The sequence below is a fragment of the Opisthocomus hoazin genome, chromosome 3 (assembly GCF_030867145.1).
Source record: "Opisthocomus hoazin isolate bOpiHoa1 chromosome 3, bOpiHoa1.hap1, whole genome shotgun sequence".
Taxonomy (NCBI): Eukaryota; Metazoa; Chordata; class Aves; order Opisthocomiformes; family Opisthocomidae; genus Opisthocomus; species Opisthocomus hoazin.
In genome coordinates this window covers 61,179,451-61,187,129 of record NC_134416.1, presented here as the reverse complement: position 1 = coordinate 61,187,129, position 7,679 = coordinate 61,179,451, and the positions used below count along the sequence as shown (strand labels likewise).

Here is a 7,679-nt window from a genome sequence, read left to right as displayed (position 1 = left end):
GGCGGGCCGGCGCGCACACCGCTGCCCGCCCGCTGCGCCGCGGCCGCCGCTGTCACTCCGCGCCCCGGCGCCGCCCCGCCGAAGGGAGCGGGGCGGAGGGAGGCGGCCCGGCGGCCGGCGCGGTCAATGGGGAAGGCGGGCTGCAGCGCGGCGCCTGGCTGCTGGGGCGCTGGCTTTAGGTGAGCCCCGGGGGCGCAGGAGGGCCGGGAGAGGCGGGGGCGAGCGCCGGGGCCGCGCCGTGGAGGGCGGGATGTGGCGGGGAGGCCGGGGCCGCGGCCCGGCCGCCCCGCTTGACATGGCGCCGCCGCCCCGCCCGGGCCCCCAGCCTGGGGTCGGGGCCTTGTTTTCTCCTCCGAGACGACGAGCCGCCGTTCCCCCAGCCCCGCGCGGGTCCCGCTGCCCGCCGCTCCCGGGCGCTGCGTGCGGGAGCGGTCTGCGGGCCGGGGCCGGGGGGCGGAGGGCGATCCCGGAGCGCGGGAGGCCGGGCCCTCAGCGTTACCGGGGCTTTGGGGTGTGTGTGAGCTGACGGCCAGCGTCGGCCATCTCACGGGTGAAGGGGAAAAGTGTGGGAGAAGGGGCCTCTGGAGTGGAAAGGATGATTTTTAATTTCAGCAGCTTGTTAGTGCTTGGGGATTAAAGTGCGTGGTAGCAAATAACGTCGCCCTTTCGAATTTTCTCTTGCCTTTGTGCGTCGTTCTGGATTTGTCAAGGACGAGAAGAGGAGAACTAAGAACCCACCGCTGCAGGAACTGCGTGGGCCAGGTTGCCGTGCGTTTGAGCCGGCGCAGCAGGCACTGGCGGCAGGCAGCTGGGCGATGCTGGGCCCACCTGGTAGAAAAAGGGGGGGCCTGCGACGAATACGTGCTCACGCTGCAGAGCAACCAGTGTGTAATGCTTGCAACGCCGCGTGAGTGTTGGGAACAGGCACTCCGTCTGCCAAAGTGGTGATTTTCCAGAGGGATTGTTCTGGTGTGCGCTTGGCGCAGAACTGGGCCAAAGGGAGTCCAGGGGCTGAGTCCGTCGGTGTAGCTTTTTGAAAAAGGTGTTAAATACACGGAGTCTGTGAAATTTGCTACTGTCTTTCAGCACCTGCTTTGTGGTCGAAGGTTTCGTTTTCAGTGATCTTTCAGGATAGAAATACTTTAGTGGTGACCATATTTGCATTTAAGAAAATTTCATGACACTGCCTCTTACTGTTCCTGGTGTGAACACAAAATTAATTCTTAATTTTCTATAGACTAGGCTAAGTTTAATTGGCTTGGGTATTCTAGCTAAGCTAGCAGACCCGAAGTCTAGATCTATTTTATTTAGTTGTTTATCTTGCAGGATGCAGATGACTTCGGGATGAGAGAGACATAACACCCCTGCCATATGTCGTTCACAAAAATAGTAGACACTTTTTTAAATAAAAAGCTTGGACCTTTTCCATTTAAGATGAATGACAAAACTTCGTGGATTGTAGTGCAGGAATTGAGCTTCATTCCTTAAATTTCTAAGCTGCACTGTGGCAGTGGATACCACAAAGACAGCGAGGCCGTCGGTCTGCTGAGCAAAGCATTTGATAGTCCCCATTATGAATCAGAAAAAACAGTAACAAACCCTGAGAAGGTGAATTAACTAATACCCAAAGTTGTAAAGTTTGCTGAAAGTATGAAATGATGACATTTTCCTTGAAGAAATCCTCACCAAACGTTAGTCAGTCCTTCCGCTGGCTGATTATTCTGCTTCTAAGTCGTTCATTTCTCCCTACATTGTATCTGCTTTGTCCTCCCTCACATAAGATTAGTTTCATTAAGTGCAATACCCCTATAAACATGTAATTTATTCTGGAATAGTGTGGAACGCAATTGCTCTGGATTCTTCCTTAACCTTAGTAACCTCCCAGTTTTAGAAATTTGTGCTTTTTATTGATGCCATGCTCACCATAGCTGGAGGGGCCTTCAGGACCTTCCCTGGAGAGTTTCTGTGCTGGGGCAGACGGGTAAACATATTCACCAGTGAGATGTGTCTACTGGCAGGACATAATAACAACAGCTTTAACTTTGATAAATAAAGAAATCTGCAACTAACCATGGCTTTGCATTCTAGGAAGCATCTCAGACTGTGATAAAAGTGTTTTTGGTGTTTTTCCTTGAAAGAGGAAGTTTTAGTTACTGAATTGGCCAACAGTAAAACCATGTATACTGTCTGCTAAAGCTGGCTAGATCCTACTCTGATGCAGAGCAGATGGTTTCCTCCCATGTGTCTCGAGTCTGCTGCAGTGCTCGGAGGTTTGTCGTGATTAGGCTGCCACAGGGGCATTTGAAAGGCCTGTTTAACTCGTGTTTTAAAAATGGGGCAGTGTGAATGATAGTGTGGCAGGCGGGATGCAGAAATATCCTCGCTGAAGGTAACTGTAGACAATCACTGACATGGAGAAATGCTGTTGTGCAGGGGGGAAGTGCTCTCAATATTTTTCTAAGCAGGAATAAGTCATCTCTCTTAAGTGATGTTTGAGTGGCATTTGGAAAATAAGCAGCTCCATCTGGCTTAGTAAAATTTTCCCAGCCTTCTCTTCATCCTGGTGGTAGAACACTAGTAAAATGATCACCAGAGGCTGAACTTGAAAGGCTAAAATGCCAACTTGATGAACTCTTGGTTTACACAGATTAATTCCAGCTAGGTGGCTCATGCAGGTAAAAGATTTAAAACAAAACTAAAAAGCCAAGAAATAATACTTCTTAGAAAACCAGTGTCTGCGGCAAGCATTTTAAGACCATTCAAAATACTTTGCAAAATAAATACAGCTGTCTGTAAGGCCTATAAACAGATGGCAGTATTTCTCTTCATTGTTCTCCTAGTCTGTGATGACTGTTTTTTTATGACTGTTCCGAAGTTTTTTCAAGCCTTCCTTAGCCTGGGCAGTGTGAGCTTCCTCCTGCGAGTGCCTGGGTGATTTTGAACATCCATTCACCTCCGAGCGGCTCGAAGCTGCTCTCTGCCTTGCTGCATCAGACTCCCGACTCATCTTTCGTAACTGCCAAGTCTTTCATAACCTCTGATCTTTCATAACCCCGAACGCTAGCCGGTGCCTCGCACATGCCTTTCATAACCTACACACATGCCACGTGTTTAATCTCGTCCACTTGGAATAGGCCTGTCCTGGATGAACTTGAAATACTGGTGTTTCTCAGGTGCTTTGTCTGTCTGAAGCCTCCTGAGCCCCGACCAGATTCGTGTAGCCGTCAGACTTCCTTCCCTGAGACAACAAATGCTCAGCAGAGGGGAAAACCTGTTTCCTCTGACCTCAGAGCAGAAAACAGAGTGTAGTTGTGGATTTCCTTCTCTCCCAGGGTGTGAAGCTCTCATCCACTTAGGTGGGGCTCAGCTGGGAGGTAGCAGTCTCTTACAATTCTTGTCCTAAACCGCTGTGCAGCGTTCATCAGCGTGGCTGCTCTGTGTGCCGTCCCCGTTGCGGTGTGCTTGGTCCGTGGTGCAGAAAGCAGGGTCACTCAGAGGGGAAGCTGCTGCAGCTGAAGCTGGTTTAGTTACGCCTGAGCTGACAGCTTGCCATTCTCTTTGACAGTAATTGCATGCTGCAGTGATGCAATAAAATCGGTGGTGGTTTTGGCAGAGGGAGGGTGACCTCTCTGTAGCTAGCTGGCCATCGACGCGAAATCCGCAGATGTCTTCCAGTGCGGATCCTTGTCACTTCGCGGGTTTGATGGATGATCTCTTAATAGGGAATTAAAGGGAGAGCAAGTGGTGAACAGCTTTAATAAAAACAGAGGGGTGGGGGGGGAAGAAAAAGGAAGTAATCTTTTGGAATTATTAGCCTGAGTGCAAAAGAGCATTTCCTCAGCATGACAGCCAGAGGCTTGCTGCGCTGTTATTAAAGCACTTCAGTGGGAATCCATGCAGATGGTCTTTTTATGCAGCATAGGATTATATTGGATTAGTCATATAAAATTGTTGTTTACTGTCTCTAGCCCTTTTCCCTGGAGCTTTTATCAGTATCTCACAAAGAATGAAGTTTGAGTCTGCCTTTAAGAGGTACCCCAGATGACAAGCTTTTTGTTTGTGCAAGCTACTGCGATGTTGTAGTAATTTAGTGCAATGGTCACGTTGCAGCGAGAGATTTTATAGCTGATAAAAGAGGATGTTTGGCCTGATTTTTGTTTTGCCTTTTGGGTGTACGAGGAGGGAAGGCAAATCCTAAGGAGATGCTCTGTATTCTTGCTAGACTCCCTAGAAGAGCTGTGCTGATCCCACTTCTGCTTCATCAGAGGCAAACAAGAATTGCTAACACTGGCACTGTTCTTCATAATGCTTGTTAATGACCCATTAATGACATAACACTTGATTAATGTACTGTTCTGATTGGTGTATTAGATGTTTCTTGTGTTCTCTTTCTGTTGTGCAGAGTCATATTCTGACCACCTTTCTTCTCTGTGTCCGGAAGGCCCAGGGATCGCTGCTTGGACACCCTCTGCATTGTGCCTCCTGCCACAGGCTGACCAAAAGACAGTCTCAAACCTGTGGTGCGGGAGTCTCCCTTCAGGTCTGCCCTGGGGGCTGGTTAATGTGCAAATCAAGATTCTTGGCTTCAAGATCTGGCAGACAGCTCTACTGGGCGTCCTTTGGTGTTTTCTGGAGTTTTCAGACTGGCTCTGTCATCCCGGGAAATTTCCCCTTCCAGGAGGCGTGGCTGTGAGAGTTTTCCTGGGGTGCAAGTGCCTTTCTTTCTCAACCGAGAGAGGTTTTTCTTCTCTGGAAGAGCTGTTACTCTTTTCCCTAGACCATGTCTGTGGGTGTATAATAATATATGGTAAAGGTCTTTGCCCTGGCCTTAAGGGGAGAAGCGGCAGACTGTCTGTGCCACATGCATGCAAGTATTGTTTTTTGAACATTGTCCACTGAGAATACTAAAAATAATAAGCCCCCTGCCCCAATAACAAACTAGTATTATAACCTGATGTTTCTGTCACTGAAAGTGATACAGAACTTCTGTTGGTGTGCGGTGGCAAGGATCCCTGTAGCCTGATTTGTTTGAATAAATACTACCTCTGTTTGCTTTATCAGCTTGAAGATTAAATTTATTTCCTCTTATTCTTATATATTATGAGAAAAGATTTCTTGTTTCTAATTCTTCAAACAGTCATCTCAAATCCAGTCAGATCTTGGGTGCTTTTCGTCTTGATATGCAGGAAATGTTCATGTTTTGAACTGAATTCTGAACTTTTGCATTTAGCTGTCCTCTGTGGTTATGTCAAGGCTCAGGGAAGCCAGACTGCTTCTCCCTGTTTCAGGGAAGGCTCCTGAACGGGATTATTACTTCTTGACCCAAGCTCAAAACAAGATGGAGAAAGGGCCTTTTTCCCATGTTGGCCATTTTGTTTGAGACTGTTCCATGATTTTTCAACTGGCGCTTTGTCTGTGAGATTGGCAGCACTGATTGTGCCAGAAAACATGAGGCAGAAAGACTGCGTGAACCCTGCCATCTTCTGCCCTGAAAGGGACTCAGGAGTCATTGCTGACACAGCTGGTGGATGGAATAAAAAAGAGATTAATTTGAGGCAGATGAGATTTTTATGTGTTTTTACAAAGGCATATAGATTTTTGCAGGAAAATTTTAATTCCTGGAAAATCTCATGAGGATGGTAGGTCTCTGAGGGTTGAAAGGACACATACTGCCCTTTAGTCTGTGTGGCAAAAAGGCTATGCTTGGAGTTATTATAGGGTTGCATCAAGTAGTCCCATGCTCATACATTTTCTGACAAATTAAATCAATGATTTTGGTGCACATGTAGGTGAAAAAAAGTGCTATGGGCCACATTCCTGCTGTTTGGCAGTAAGTAGCAGGCTCAGCACCGCTGGAGTCAATGGCGTTTTCATTCGTGTGTGCCAGCACATGAATTTGTTTGTACCAAGCGGAGTTAGAAATCAGAAAAAAGAACACATTCAACAGATCAACTGAATAGTAGTGTAGGGAAATACTTCTGCTGTAATTGTTTAGGGTGGGAACTAAACATCTTAGTGGCATTTCATACATTTACTGCCATAGAGTAGTTTTCAAAAAATCATGTATTGTTAGTATCTCTGGGAAATGAATGTTTCCCAATCGAGTACATGAAAGTCTTTTATCATTTGTATGAGCTGTGGTTTGTGTATACATGCAGGCTAACATTATCTTTCGATTTTTGGATGCTTCCAAACTTGATGTCCAGTGCTGCCCTGCCTTGGGCCATTCGTACAGATCCATCGAATATTTTTACTTCGGATGAACGCATGCTTATTTTGAAGTGGAGACACTCAAAATCAGTGACCACTTTGGAAAATGTTCGATCATAATTTGTGTGGTAAAACCTAGAAGAGTTTCAGCAGGAGCTTTTTCCAAGAGTTTGAAGATACAAGTAGGTTTTTTTTTTTTTTTGTGTCATTTGGATCAGCACTTGTTTGATAAGATTTGAATCTTACACAAACTCCTTGCAGGTCTAGCTGCATAGTTGAGAAACCTGGCTGTTGTCTGCTTCCTCCATCTATCTTCAATTCCCATGCCAGCCATGGAGAAGCAGGACAGAGGGAGACTGTGGCTCAGTTTCTAGGTCAGAAATTGGGAATTCTTGTTTCCCTTTTAGCTCTGTTGGCTCATTTCCCAGCTTTTCTGTGTGTCATTTTCCAGCTTGTAGACTAGAGAAGATGTTCTGCTGGTAACAATTTTTAAATTCTGAAGATATCTGTGTCTCAAAAACTGTGCGTAACTGCTGCACCATTGTCAACTTCGGGTTAAGCAGGAGAGTGGCAGTGTGCCTAGAACTAGTTGTTGTGTTTGTACAAGAGCTAGGGAAACGGGATCTGCAGATTTCACATCTCAGGAATGACCTGAGACATGCCGTGGGTGTGTTTTCTGTGCTGCTTCTGACCTGTCTAGATTGCTCTCTGAGAGTGCTGCCCCTTCCATGTGTGCTCCGGTTTCTGCAGAAGCCCTGAAATAATCCATGTGTGCTTCCTCCTCTTTTTGTTTTAGTGCTCCACCCGTAGTATTTAGAAAAAAAACCCAACAAACCGAACACCTGGGTACCATAGGAATGTAAGTCCTAGCAAGCCTTGCACATTCTTTATAAAATACTATTCCTTCATATTCAAGTGGTCTTGCTTTATATGGTATTAAGCAATTATGGCTACTCCTGACATTCCTAGTATGAGGAAGAAGTTGTTACCCTGCTCATACGGTCTGCAGTGAGATACTGGTACGTAGGCTGTGTTGGAGTCCACTGCGCTGATCTTTCTCCACCACACTTATTACACCACAGCTTCCCTTTGTCACTTGAAAAATAATTTCTCAAGTAGCCACTTCACAAAGTTTTGCAAAATACCAGAATTATTATATCAGAGCCTGTTCTCTTCTAAACTAATAACAGAGAATCGTTGAAATGTTGGCCTAAAAGGGGCTTTAAAGTGATCTTTTTGTCTACTTGCTGTATGCCAGTATGCTGTGCGTATTAGATATACCTGTATCCAAAGTCATGCCTAATAGGTTGTTTCTCTGATCCATTTGTTAAAATCTCTAGTGAGGGAGAACTATGCGTATTTTTCTTCTTTGATATTAAGAAAATTTTCACTGTCGTCCAATTGAAAAAATCTCTGTTGGAAAGTAACTTTATTTCTGCTCATCCTCCTCTAGAGGACACGGGAAACAA

At 46.2% G+C, this 7,679-nt stretch overlaps 1 protein-coding gene across 3 annotated transcripts in view; it reads left to right on the top strand.

Moving 5' to 3' along the window:
- Nucleotides 1–64: 64 nt before the first annotated feature.
- The window catches only part of MPPE1 (metallophosphoesterase 1), a 32,318-nt gene continuing 24,703 nt past the window's right edge, over nt 65–7,679 (top strand). For all 3 annotated transcript variants that reach the window (XM_075416486.1, XM_075416487.1, XM_075416491.1), the window contains exon 1: nt 65–179. The gene's annotated coding sequence lies outside the window, so the exon portion shown is untranslated. The remainder of the gene's footprint in view (nt 180–7,679) is intronic.